This window comes from Brachypodium distachyon, chromosome 2, assembly GCF_000005505.3.
Source record: "Brachypodium distachyon strain Bd21 chromosome 2, Brachypodium_distachyon_v3.0, whole genome shotgun sequence".
Taxonomy (NCBI): domain Eukaryota; kingdom Viridiplantae; phylum Streptophyta; class Magnoliopsida; order Poales; family Poaceae; genus Brachypodium; species Brachypodium distachyon.
In genome coordinates this window covers 32,447,413-32,461,829 of record NC_016132.3, presented here as the reverse complement: position 1 = coordinate 32,461,829, position 14,417 = coordinate 32,447,413, and positions in this window count along the sequence as shown.

The window sequence follows — 14,417 nt, the reverse complement described above, 5'->3', positions numbered from 1 at the left end:
TTAACCGGACCAGGGACCCGGGACGGACCCGCAGTGCCGACCTAGGGTCAAGTAGCAGCGACGAGCCACTCCGCTTGCGGGATAGCTACTCCCAAGCACGCGCCCACGGGACGGACCCGCAAGCCGCATGAGGAGCGCACTCCCCCCACAAGTGTCATTCTAACACCCCAGCCACACGCAGGACTCGAGCCACACCAACGAGCCAATGTTAAGTGTCAGAAAGCTAGGTGCTAGGATCATGCACTTAGCTGTCTGTTCTCGCACTTGGAACGCTTGCTGGAGGGATGCGGCAGGAACGCTGTGGCGGGGCCGCCGTTGGCGCCAAGCACGGATGGCGGCTCCACCACAGCGTCTCCGCGGCAGTCCTCGCCTCGGAACCACCTTAGGAACACCCGCTGGAGGGATGTGACAAGGGCACGGTGGTAGTGCACCAGCGCTGATGGCATGCACCACCACCATGCCTCCGCGGCCTCCCTCGCCTTCGCAGCTATCTTCATACCTTCGCTCTGAGTTGCTCCATGGCCACCACGCCCTTTGATAGGCGCGGTGAAGAATCTCACCACCATGCGCGCCGAGTCACCGCGGCACATGTGGCGACACCCTCCTGCAGCAAGAACCTTGAAGTGCGGTAAGAACCTCGAAGCGGTCACCATGCACCATTGGTTATCGCTAAATGACACAGTCCGTGAGCGCTCCATGAGCATCACCGTGCGCGCAATTCCATCCTTGTCCTGCATGTCAGATCCTTACCGAGCCCAAGATGCTGCAATTTTTTTTTGAAATGCACGAAAAAAGACGCAACACAGATAGAGCACAGGTAACCCTCCTGCCTCCGAGCCCCCGGGCACAGAAGGGTCGATGCCAAACATGGGTGTGAGCACTCTTCCATTCCAGGACGCAGCTTCTGCATGATGCGCGTTGCGGGGAGCCCGGCAACGGCATGGGCCCGTGCCGGAGCGATCCGGCAACGGGTTTTTGTTTTCGAGGCTCCGATAGCCCCCTGCTCACAACCAAGGATGGAACGAGACTTCTGTGCACCTAAAGCAGGAGACAGAAGAAAAAGCATGCAAATAATCGAGACAACTTGAAACTCAGAGGAAAGCACCTATCTTTATTCATAGAAACTAGCGGTTTACAATCGGGGGTTGCCCGGCTACACTAGTTCGAGAGGCATGGTGATGGAGCATCACCTGTGGGTCGGGCTTCGCCGCTTCACGGGTAGAACTTACGCAAGGGCTCAATGTTCCAACTGTTTTGCACCGGCAAGCCTTCTTCGGTTTCCAGTTGGACAGCCCCCGGCCTGGTTACCTGCACTACCCGGAAGGGCCCCTCCCATTTCAGAGCCAGCTTGAAGCGATCCCCCTTCACCAAGGGTTTGATCTCTGTGCTTACTGTGCTAGTCCCTGGATCGACTCACTAGCACACACAGTTTCATGATGAAGTATACAGAAACAAAGGTCAAAAGTACTTTATTACATCGCATCATCCAGAATTTAAATAGTACTTACAACCTCGCATGACCTCTGGGGCCAGCATAAAAACAGTACTGTTTCAACATCATAAAACAATGTTTCAAAATACTGCAGCGGAAAAGAGTAGAACATAAGGGCCACACTACTGCAAGGTGAGAGCATGTTGGAATGTAAGCACATGTCCCATGACAAAACGACGAACCTCATTCATCGTCGGATCCACCTGCATTGTTAATTGCAGCCATTACGTGGTCAATACATTTGAATGTATTGGCAAACTCACTAGAGTTATAAAGGACCTACCAAGTACATGCATAGTTTGGCTAAGTGGGGTTTGGCTATTTTGCATAAAGGCATCATTATTCAAATCCTATCATTTTTAGACAAACAGTTTTGAATTCTATTGGACACGGGGTAGAAACACCCATGCTCCTATTAACCTAGGCACATTGAGTAGAAACATCAATGCTTCTTACCCGGTTCAACCCATTCGTTTTATTATGAAATTGGAATGAGTGAGACCTTCCTTAAAGTTCCAATATCTAGTTGCTCATAATTGTCCGTAACCGGGGACACGGCTAAGTACTTAGTTTGACACTCTCGAGAGGTGGTACACTTTACCCACAAGAAATCGACGTGTTAATCACTTGCTGTCCTCCAGGTGGAGTAGCAACGGCATCGATTACAGGAATTTTCAGAACATATTACCCCAAACCACCTGAGGGACGCGTTCCAACCTACACTGCTACATACCGATGTCACCTCGGATCCAGGTTCATATTTCTTACATCCATCCTGGCAGAGCCCATAATACCATGTGGTTGTACTGGAAGCTACTAAACAGGAAAACTAGTCCAGTCTCTGGTTATCCCGGGTGGCATCCCACATTGTGACGCAGGCGCTCCCCGAATCGCACGGGGAGACGACCATGGACGCCCCCGAATCACACGGAGAGACGACTCAGCGGGCCCCATAGAAATGGACCTAGCGTCACGACATCCGAAAACTCAAAGCAGCCCACCCAGGACGGTTAATTGAATAACTTGTTTTGCCATACACTAAGAAAAATCATATTGTAATTTCAACAATATCACATTGTAACAATACCACCCTCGTATAATATCATAGCATAGCCTCTTACTACTACGATGGCAATTGGTGGTGAAGTCATGGCAAAGGTATCTTATACTAATAGGACAGATCATAGCTAGCATAGATACAATAATAATCCTGACAATGCAACTAATAAAATCTAGTGCATAATAAAATAATGGGTAAATGATCAAAGTGAACTTGCCTTGATAGTAGTTGGAGTTCAAACACTCGTCACAATCGCAAGGTTCGTTCTCCGAGAATACTATACCATCAACAAACATATACACACAATACAAACATGACAAAAGAATATGTATGCCATGATGCGATGCAAAACATGTGACATGAGTTTGGTTTATTTTATTTGGGTGATCTGCTGATCCAATGCCTTGAGAATTAAACTCATGTAATTAGGGTTTTTAAGAAATAGCAAAAGCTAGGGTTTAAAACCTAAAATGAGCTTTTATTTGCATCTGCAAAACAATTTAATTCATAATATTTATTTCTCTGCCCCATTGGACAGAGGACATTAAAATAAAATTTTGGGCACTGGTTTCATTCAAAAAGGACTTCTAAATAATTAGCTATGATTTAAATGGCATAAAACCCTAATCTGTAATTTGAATGTGATTCAAATATTCAAATTTGAATTTGGACAGTGCCAAAAGATTCTACATTTCCTAAGGATTCCAAAAAGGTGTAGATCACTAAATTTGGCCAAACAGATTTAAAGTTGTGATCATTTGAAGTTACAGGGGCCTATCTGCAAAAATGCCTTTTATTAATCCGGGGAAATAAAATTACATTTTTATTTTATAACTCGGGTGCCACATGGCGCATTCCTATTCGTTGGTACCGGTTCGGTTAAATGAAAAAAAATCAGGATCTAATCTGGACCGTTGATCACGATCGGACGGACGGGGACTCTCGGGCTTACCTAGGGTTCCGGCGACCTTCTCTGGCGACGGCGCGGCACGGGCGGTGGCGGCGCGGGGTGCTCCGGCGACGCGGGGATGGCCGGGGTCGGCACGGCGCGGCACGGCGGAGACGGGGACGGGGTCGGTGCGGCGTCGGGAGGTCGGGGGCCTCGCCGAGGTCGGAGACGAGCGGGCGGCGAGCGCGGGCTCCGGCGAAGCTTCGGGCGGTGATGGGGGTGGCGCTACGGTGCATCAAACAACAAATCGAGCGTGTCAAAACGTGCGCAAGCGCGAGGGGCTCCGGAAATTTGAAGACTCGCGCGCGAGGGCTCACCGGCGTGGTCGGCGCGGCGCGAGAACGGCGGCGGCGCGGGCAAACTCCGGCGACGAAAACCGGCGGCGTGGGCGCGTGCGGGTGCGGGCAAACAGAGGGGAAAAGAAGGGGGAAGCCGGGGCTTTAAAGGGACGCGAGCGGCTCGGTTCGGGAAGGTCGGGAGGGGCGGATCCCGGTGATGGCGCGCGGCGGTCACGTGCGGGGACGGCGGCGCGATTTCGGGCGCCTGCCCGAGGTAGGGGACGACCCCGACAGGTGGGCCCCACCTGTCGGTGGCTCGGGCGCGCGCGAGCGGGCGGCTGGGCCGGCTGGGCTGTGGCGCGCGCGGGGGAGTTGGGCCGGTTCGGCCCAATTCGGCCGGGCCGGTCCGTTTACCTCTTTCTTTTTTTTCTTTTAGACCTTTTCTTTTTCTGGTTTTCCCATTTCTTTGATATCTTTTGAGTTTGAACTCCAAATTGGTCCAAATGAATTCTAGAAAATTTGTAAAATCTTGTTCTACCATGATACAACTTTTGGAAGTAGTTTCTCTTCAAAATAAAATATATAAAAATACATTTGCCCTATAAATGCCCTTAGGGCTATATATCCATTTAAATAAAATACTTTTTCAACTCCAAATAATTATCCCAAAATTATGGGATAGCTCATATGTGCAATAAACCCCTTATATATATAACTTTAATGGTTTGAAAATCCAAGGCTCAATTAGGCGTAAACAAAATCTTTTAAAGCCTTTTGTGATTCAAATTTGAATTCAAACATGCAATTGTGGCATGATGCTCATGGATGCAATGCACATGTAAAGGTTTGAAAATTTGGGATGTTACAGATGGCAGCAGAGCACCGGAAGCCTCCGACGGGGGTGTGCTGCCACAAGCAAGCGGCTCCTTCAGTCGCCTCCAAGCCGGTTGCTCGCGAAGCCCCTCCGGCAACCGAAGGAAACCCCGCAACAGCAGGGGTCCATGCCACTGACATAGCGGCATGCGTTGGCAGGGAGACCCCTCCCTGGGCGGTGGAAATCGCCCGCTACCTGAAGGGGGAGGCCCTCCCGGAAGACGACGTCGCCGCAGAGCGAGTGGCCCGGCAAGCCAAAATGTACGCCGTGGTGAACGGGAACCTCTACCGTAGGCGTGCAAGCGGAGTCATGCTCCTCTGCGTGCCACAAGACGAAGGGCACGCACTGCTGGAAGAGATACATCGAGACACATGCTCCCACCATGTGGCCTCCCGGGCGCTGGCCGGCAAGGCGTTCTGGCACGGTTTTTATCGGCCCATGGCCCTGGCCGACGCGGAGCAGCTGGTGAAGACATGCGAAGCGTGCCAGTTCCACTCGAAGAAGAGCAACGAGCCGGCGCAGGCCCTGCATGTCATCCCTTCCTCGTGGCCGTTCGCGGTCTGGGGGCTGGACATCATCGGCAAGTTACCGAGAGCAGTCGGCGGTTACAAGTATTTGTTCGTGGCCATCGACAAGTTCTCCAAGTGGGTGGAAGTAGAACCAGTGCGGAAGGTGACCGCCCAGGCGGCCATCAAGTTCTTCAAGAACATTGTGTGCTGGTTTGGTGTGCCTAACGGCATCATCACCGACAACGGCACGCAATTCACGAGCGCGGTGTTCCAGGCCTACTGTGTGGGCATGGGCACCAAGCTGCACTTCGCGTCCATTGCTCATCCAAGGAGTAACGGGCAGGCGGAGCGAGCCAACGCAGAAGTGTTGTGGGGGTTCAAGACGAGAACCTTTGACAAGCTCAAAGGCCACGGGAAAAACTGGGTCGAAGAACTCCAGCCCGTGATGTGGTCAATCAGGACCACACCTAGTCGGGCAACGGGCGAAACACCTTTCGTCCTTGTCTACAGGGCAGAAGCGGTGCTGCCCCTCGAGCTCAAGCACGGATCTCCCTGAGTACGCGCGTACGGCAACTCTAGCCAACACGAGCAAAGGGTCGATGATCTGAACTTCATCGAAGAGCTTCGATGCCGGGCTGCTGTGCGAGCCGCGCGCTACCAGCAGAGACTCCATCGTTATCACGACAGACGAGTCCGTCCCCGCGGGCTCGAGAACGGAGACCTTGTCCTGCGCCGGATACAAGGAACGAAGGCCGGGAACAAGTTGACTCCGAAATGGGAGGCCCCTTCCGGGTAGTACAGGTGACCAGACCGGGGGCTGTCCGGCCGGAAACCGAAGATGGCTTGCCGGTGCAAAATAGCTAGAATATTGAGCACTTGCGCAAGTTCTACCCGTGAAGCGGCGGAGCCCGACCCTTAGCTGATGCCGCCGATGGATACCTCTCGAACTAGTGTGGCTGGGCAAGCCCCGTGCGTAAACCACTGGTTATTGTGAATAAAGATAAGTGTTTTTTCCCTGACTTTTAAGATTGCCTCGTTTATTTGCGTGTTCCTCCTCCTTCTGTCTCCTGCTTTGAGTGCACAGAAGTGTCTTTCCATACTTGGTTGTGAGCAGGGGGCTGCTGGAGCCTCGAAAACACAAACCCGTTGCCGGATCACTCCGGCACGGGGCATGCAGTTGCTGAGCTTCCCGCAACGTGAGCACGAGACATGCAGTTGCCGGGCTCCCCGCAACGTGCACCACGCAGTCGCTGCGTCTGGGAAATAAACTGCTCACATCCAAGTTTGGCATCGACCCTTCCGTGCCCGGGGGCTGGGAGGCAGGAGATTGTCCATGCTGCTATGTGTTTTCGTTTTCATGAATTTCGAATTTTTTTGCAGCATCTCGGCCTTGGTAAGAATCTAATCTGCAGGATAAAGGTGCCCGTGGACCGCCCACGGGTCGCGGCTTGTAGCAGTGCTTGGTGGTGCGGAGCGACCGCACCACGAGGAACTCGACGCACTCCGAGGCTCTTGACCCAGGAGGGAGCCGCCACGTGTGCCACAGCAGCTTGGCATGCGGAGTGGCGAAAACTGTACTGCACTTCAAGGGGCGGGGTGCCACGAGTGTTGCGCTGATCCGTCGCGCGCGGTGGCAAGCCCTTTCCCCGCGCCTATAAAAAGTCAGAGCGAAGCCAAGGAAGAGGCTGTTAAGGCGGGCGGTTCCGCGGAGGCGCGATGGGAGTGCATGCCATCGGCGCCCAGCGCCGACGGGTGCACTGCCATCGCGCCCTTGCTGCATCACCCCACCGAGCCCACTTCGAGGGGCGTCGCAGAGACACGGTGGTGGTGCATTCCACCAGCGCCTCGCGCCGGCGGGTGCACTGCCGCCGTATCCTTGCCACGTCTCCTCTAGCGAGCGGCTACGGGGCGAGGGCTACCGCGGAGGCACTGTGGTGGTGCATTCCATTGGCGCCCGACACCGACGGGTGCACTACTGCACTGCCCTTGCCGCATCGCTCCAGAGGGTATCTCCACAAGGAGCGAGGGTTGCCGCGGAGACACTATGGCGGTGCATGCCATCCGCGCCCAGCCCCGACGGGTGCACGGCCATAGTGTCCCCGCCACACCCCTCTAGAGGGCGCCTCTAGAGGCGAGGGCCGTCGCGAGGACGCTAAGTGCTTGAACCTGAACGAGAAAATATTTAAGAACTGAACGTAACTGAACACTGCCTCGCCAAGGGTGCTCCCGGAACCTGCGTGTGGCCGGGGTGTTAGAAGGACGCTTGCGGCGGGAGTGTGCTCCCCGTGCAGCTTCCGGGTCTGTCCCGGGAGGGCATGGCTTGGAGTAGTTACCCCGCAAGTGGAGTGGCTCGCCGCTACTGCTTGACCCCAGGTCGGCAGTGCGGGTCCGTCCCAGGTCCCTGGTCTGGTCAAGAGTGAGGCGCGCGAGTCCCCGGCAACACAAAACACAACACACAAAGGCTAAGGGATCCACCCCACGAGGCGGCCCCGGGAACAAGGAGCAAGCATTAAGCAGAACTAATGAAAATGTAATTGTTCAAACGGCGCCAAGTGCCACACTTGCAGGACGAAAACAAAAGAAGATAAACAGGAAAGCAGCAGGGACCGACTGGAGGCCGCGGCAACTAGTTGCCGGCGTCTTCCGCAGGGGGCTCCGGGGACGGTTCAGGGTCCGGCTTCCGCTGCATTCGCTCGACCACCTCGTCGACGAACCCACGCACCGCCTGAGTGTGGGTGGGCTCTTCCTCGCTGTCCGACCAGGCGTCCCACAACGTCTCAAAGGGAAATTCTGGGTCCCGGAGGTGTATCCTCGGAAGGATCGTCCCGGCAACCTCCCGAGCGCAGTTGACAACCTCGTTGGCGCCGAACTGGGCGATCCAGACGTTGAGCGCCTCGAGCTTCCCCACTAGGTCGGAGAAGAATGGGATTAGCATCGAGACGTCTGTGCCGTCCACCGCCGCGCCCTGCAGCTCGAACCTGGGCAGCACGTCGCGCAGCGCCTGAGCGATCTTGAGCAGCTTCTCCGTCTCCAGATGCCGCTGCCCGATCAGCGTGCCGTGGTGGAGCCGGGCGTCGTGCACAGCCTTCTTTGCCTTGCGGAGGTGGCTCTCCAGCGTCGCGAGCTCCGCGGCCTTGGCCGCGTTGTCCTTGCCGGCCTTGGCGAGCTCCTCCCGGACAGTGGCCCGCTCGGTCTCGAGCCGAGCCGCTCTGTCCTTGGTGGTGCCGAGCTGGATCTAGTTGGCGATCAGATTGCTCTTCTCGTCGATCCGAGCCTGGGCTGCAATGATCACCTCGGCGTGCTCCTTCTTGGTTGCCGCTTGAGCCGCCACCATTGAGTCCAGAGCTCCTTGGAGCTCGGCACGCTGAGCCTCCAACCGCCGGTAAAGCTCCTCCTCGGGCACGACCGGTGTGTCGGCGTTCTGAAGGGCTTCCTGGGCAAGGCGCGCCTCCTCCCTGGCGAGGCGCGTCTCCTCCCATAGCCGGGAGAGTTCCTGCCGCTCCTTCTCCACGGCTTCCCGCAGCTCGCCAAGTTGGGTCTTGGCGATTGCGTGATGCTCCCTCACCTCGTTGAAGGAGGTGACGAAGGATAGTTGCTGGTCCTTGACGGCGTCCAGGAACCGGTGCCCTCGCTCGAAGACGCTCGGATCCCAGGTGATGGGATTCCAAGCAACCCCGGCAAGGGTGCCGAGGTCGGTGTTGAAGGAGGCAGCGGACGACGACGAAGCACCTGCCGCTACCGTGTGGCTAGGCGGGGGGTCGTCCGCTTGCGGCGGAGCGTCCGGTCGCTCCTCCCCGGCAACCTCCCCCTCACCCATGTCCGGGGACTGCGGGGTTGGTGAGGTTGCCGCGCCGCCGGCAGGGCCCCCCCCCTGTTGGGCGGAAGAAGGATCCGGCCAGTAGCATCCTCGGCAGCTGGCGCGTCGTTGGATGCCGTCCCGGGGCCGGTGGTGACCACCGCTGCCGCCGTGGCCGGCGCGGTAGGACTTGGCGCGGGAGCCGCTTCCGGCTCCTCCGCCATTCCCGTGACCTCGACGTCGGAGTCAAGGTCAACCATAGTAGCACCCGCTCCCGGTGCAGGTGCGCTCGGGCCTGCAGCAGCGAGAAGTGTGAGAAGCGGGAAGCTAAAAAGTTGCCCAAAGGCGGACAAGGGGAATTAGAATGGTTACCTTGCAGCGCCGTTAGGCTTGCGGGGGGAGCCTCCACCTCCTCCTCCTCCATTCCAGCAGGGGCCTCCAAGAGGCTTGCCGCAGGCGAAGTATCACCTATGAAAAGAGAAGGTACGGTCGTGTGATTAACTGACAATCAAAAATGCAGCAACGGAGACAGGAAGGAGCCGTACGTGTTGCCAGTGCCACCTCTGTTGGAGTTGCGCCACCGGCAGGTGCGATGGCGGTGCCACTGGCCCCAGTGACGGCAGGATCGGCAGCACTGCCGGCATCCGCGCGCGCCTTCTTGCTCGGCGCGGTGGGCGGGGAGTCGTCCCTCCCCCTCGTGCTGGCGCTCGCCGGCGAGTCGGCCCTCTGTGGGTTGCGCCGGAATGCAAAGCCCCGGAAGACCCCTCGAGCGGGCGGGGCCGTGGGTGCCCGTGGGGTAGCCGCGGCCCGGGGCGCCGCGGGATCCGACGACGAGGCCGCCACGACGTTGCGGGCTGCCCCCGGTGGGGCTGCCACAGCAGCCCCGGCAGCTGCTGCTGAGGGAGCCGCCGCCGGGGCGCTGGCGTTCACGGGCGGGGTGGTCACCGTCGGGGCTCCGGCAACTGCCACGGGTGGGGTCGCTGCCAAAGTGCCGGCGGACGCCCCTAGTGCGGCTGCCGCCACAGAGCTGGTAGCCGCCGCTGGGGCGGATGCCGCCGCGACCGCCGTGGAAGTAGCCGCGGCCGCTGCGTGCACCCTTGATCTTCGCGCGATCAGGCGCGCGTCGTCACTGTCCTCCTCATCATCGTCCACAGGGACGACCACGTGGGGCACGGCGGGCTGGCCCGCCTCGTCGTCCGATGACCGCAGGGAGGGCCAGCTGACCTCCGACTCGCCCCCGCTCTCCTCAAGCACCTGCTTCCCGCGAGGTGCCGGTAGGAGAGCTCACGGGGTCCGGGTGGGCGTGTCATCCATCAATCCCCACTCGTTGCCGGGCGGGAAGGAGGCGACGATGTCGTTGAGGCCCGCAATGTTGGCGTGGAGGGAGGTAACCCCCGGCGGAAACCCCATAGCCGGGAGGTCCTCGCCGGTGATCCCTTTCACCCACACCTGGAGAGACTCTCGGTTCACGCCCTCGCGATGGAGGCGTGTCCTGTCCCCGGAACCCGTGTACATCCACGCGGACCGGGAGCGCAGTTGGAGCGGCGCCACGCGCCGGGTGAGGAAGGTGCGGGCCATGTCAACATCGGTGAACCCCGCCAGCCGCAAAGCCTTGATCTTCTCCACGATGGGGAGGAGATCGGCATTGCGGTGGTACCGGTCCCGCTAGCCGCTGTGGGGTTGCGGCAGCTCGGTGGGCGAGAGGATGAACTCCTCGGGGTCTTCTACCCGGACCCAGCACCAGTCGCCCCGCCACTCGTTCTCGATCTTCTTCCCTGACCGGACGATGAACTCGGACTTCACCCGGTCGCGGGCGCGGAACACCACCCCCAACGACATCGCATTCGCATTATCGATCCGGGGGTAGAAGTAATGCCGGAATAATGCCACCGACGGCATCACCCCGACGAATGCTTCGCAGAGGAATTGGAAGGTGGCGAGGAGGAAGAGCGATGTGGGGTGAAGCTGCGCCACCCCTAGCTGGTACGACTCCATCAGCGCGTGGAGGAACAGGGAGAACGGCGGCACCAGTCCGGAGAGGAGGAAGCGCACAAACACCCGGAAGTCGTTTTCCTGGTGGTAGGCGCCCGCTAGGAGGATCAGGGTCTCCCCGTGCTCGTTGAACCCGGAGGCAACGGCGTGGCGGATCTTGGCCAGCGCCTGGCCGTTGTAACCGGGCCGGTAGAAGGTGAGCGTGGCCCTCATCGCTCGCTTCTTCTGATCGTTTTCGGCGGCGGCCTTGACGGCCGCCTTGCTTTTGCTGGCCGCCGCTTTCTTCAGGGCCTTCCTCTCTTTTCCCTTCCTGGTGGTGGGGGGCGCCATGGGGAACGGAGGCAGAAGTTAGCAAGAACTCTTGGGCACAGGATGCGAAGGAGTTGGAAGACGAAGGCTGGTGAGCAAAGTGTTTTCCCCTCGGTACGGCAGTAAAAACTTTATAGCACCCGGCCGTTTGGTAACGGCCGGTTCCACACCCTCCGGGCGCGCTGGGATAATTGCTAATCAAGGGGATAATGCGAAGAGTGGCCTTAACTTCCCTATTTAAGGGGGAGGTTACGGCGGAAATCACGCACCCACTACTCCATCCGTAACGGCGGGGTATGTGAGACGGCGAAGAGACACGGGCCCGAGGAAAGTCGGGACCCACGCGTCGGTTGGGGCGTAGCCCGGCAACCGACCTGGGAAAAGTTCGTCCGGGAATAGGTGGTGCCGGCCCATGCCCGGGGGCTACTGTCGCACCAATGGCACCCAGGGTACCACCGTTGCACGACGCGTGGGTCGCATCGGCGAGTTCCCGGGAGGATCTCACCCCGGGCGGGAACTACAGGCTGCCCGGCAAGCTACCAGCTCGGAAGGGCTAGCGGGGCTTCGAGGAATTCTCCCGCCTGGGCACCTCCCAGGAAGTCACTTGCCGGGAGAAGGGGTTCTCGGGTGCAGGTTCCCGCCGTGAGGACGGGGCCGAGCGGGCAGAGCAGCGGCGCCACGTGGGTGCGTGCCAGGCGCCCAGTGTGCAGTTTCGCCAGGGTAAGGAGTGATCCACACGGCGCATTTAATGAGCAGACATGAGCGCGTTCCAAAAGTTGTATCATGGTAGAACATGATTTTACAAATTTTCTGGGACTTGTTTGGACCAATTTGGAGTTCAAAATCAAAAGATATCAAAGGAATAAGAAAAACAGAAAAAGAAAAAGGTAAAAGAACAAAAAGGGGAGCAAACGGACCAGCCCGGCCGAATTGGGCCGAACCGGCCCAACTCCCTCGCACGCGCCGCCGCCCCGCCGGCCCAGCCGCTCGCCCACGCCGCATGAGCCACCGACAGGTGGGCCCCACCTGTCGGGGTCTTCTTCCCCGCAAGGAAGGCGGCCGAAAATCCCGCGCGGCGCGCCCCGCGCGTGACCGCCGCGCGCCATCACCGGGATCCGCCCCTCCCGACCTTCCCGAACCGAGCCGCTCGCGTCCCTTTAAAGCTCTCGCCTCCGCGCTTCTTTCCCCTCTGCTCGCCCCCGCTCGCACGCCGCCAGGCCGCCGGAATCGCTCGCCGGAGAAGCTCTGCGCCCGCCGCCGTCCCGAGCTCGCCGACACCTGCACGGTACGCCCAGGACGACCGGACCTCCCCCATCTTCTTTCTCTCCTCCGCGCGGTTCGTTTGACGCGCTCCTTCGCCATCCTTGTGCCCTGCAGCGCCGCCCGCATCGCCGCCCGAAGCTTCGCCGGAGCCGCGACCGCGCCGCCCGCCCGTCTTCGTCCTAGGCGCCGACCGTGCCGTCCCCGAGCGCCGCCGACCACGCCCCCGTCTTCGCCGTGCCGCGCCGCGCCTCCCCATGTCCTCCCTGACGCCCGAGGTCCCCCCGAACGCCGCCCGCCTCCACGCCCGAGCCGCGCCGCCGCCGGTTTCCGTCACCGGAACCCTAACCTCGCCGGTGAGTTTCCCCCGATCGATCTCGTCCGTCCATCAATCTCCAACGGTGTAGATTAAATGAACCGGTACGCACCAATCAGGAACCGCCACGTGGCACCTATTTTATAAAATGAAAATCTAATTTTTAATTCCCCGGAATAATTAAATGGTCTTTTTGCAGATAGGCCCCTGTTAATTCAAATGATCACAACTTTAAATCTGTTTGGCCAAATTTAGTGATCCACACCTTTTTGGAAACCTTAGGAAGTGTAGAATATTTTGGCACTGTCCAAATTCAAATTTGAATATTTGAATCACATTCAAATTCCAGATTAGGGTTTTATGCCATTTAAATCATAACTAATTATCTAGAAGTCCTTTTTGAATGAAACCAGTGCCCAAAATTTTGTTTTATTGTCTGTCCAATGGGACAGAGAAATAAATATTTTGAATTAATATATTTGGCTGATGCCAATAAAATCTCATTTTAGGGTTTAAACCCTAGCCATTGCAATTTTTTTAAAACCTTAATTGCATGTGCTTAATTATCAATGCCTTGGATCAGTAGATCACCCAAATAAAATAAACCAAACTCATGTCACATGTTTTGCATTGCATCATGACATACATATTCTTTTGCTTGTATGGTGTGTTTATGTATGTGTATGTTTGTTGATTGTATAGTTTTCTCGGAGAGCGAACCTTACGATTGTGACGAGTGTTTGAACTCCAACTATTATCAAGGCAAGTTCACTTTGATAATTTACCCATTATTTTATTATGCAATAGATTTTATTAGTTGCATTGTCAGGATTATTACTGTATCTATCCTAGCTATGATCTGTCCTAATAGTATAGGATACCCTTTGTCATGACCTTAACACCAATTGCCATCGTAGTAGTAAAACGCTATGCTATGATAATATACGAGGGTAGTATTATTATAATGTGATACTATTGAATTACAATATGATTTTTCTAGTTTATGGCAAAACAAGTAATTCAATGAATCGTCCTGGGTGGGCTGCTTTGAGTTTTCGGATGTCGTGACGTTAGGTCCATTCCTATGGGGCCCGCTGAGTCGTCTCTCCGTGTGATTCGGGAGCGTCCATGGTTGTCTCCCCGTGCGATTCGGGGAGCGCCTGCGTCACAATGTGGGATGCCACCCGGGATAACCAGAGACTGGACTAGTTTCCTGTTTAGTAGCTTCCAGTACAACCACATGGTATTATGGGCTCTGCCAGGTTGGATGTAAGAAATATGAACCTGAATCCGAGGTGACATCGGTATGTAGCAGTGTAGGTTGGAACGCGTCCCTCAGGTGGTTTGGGGGAATATGTTCTGAAAATTCCTGTAATCGATGCCGTTGCTACTCTACCCTGAGGACAGCAAGGGATTAACACGTCGATTTCTTGTGGGTAAAGTGTACCACCTCTCGAGAGTGTCAAACTAAGTACTTAGCCGTGTCCCCGGTTACGGACAATTATGAGCAACTAGATATTGGAGCTGTAAGGAAGGTCTCACTCATTCCAATTTCATAATAAAACGAATGGATTGAACCGGG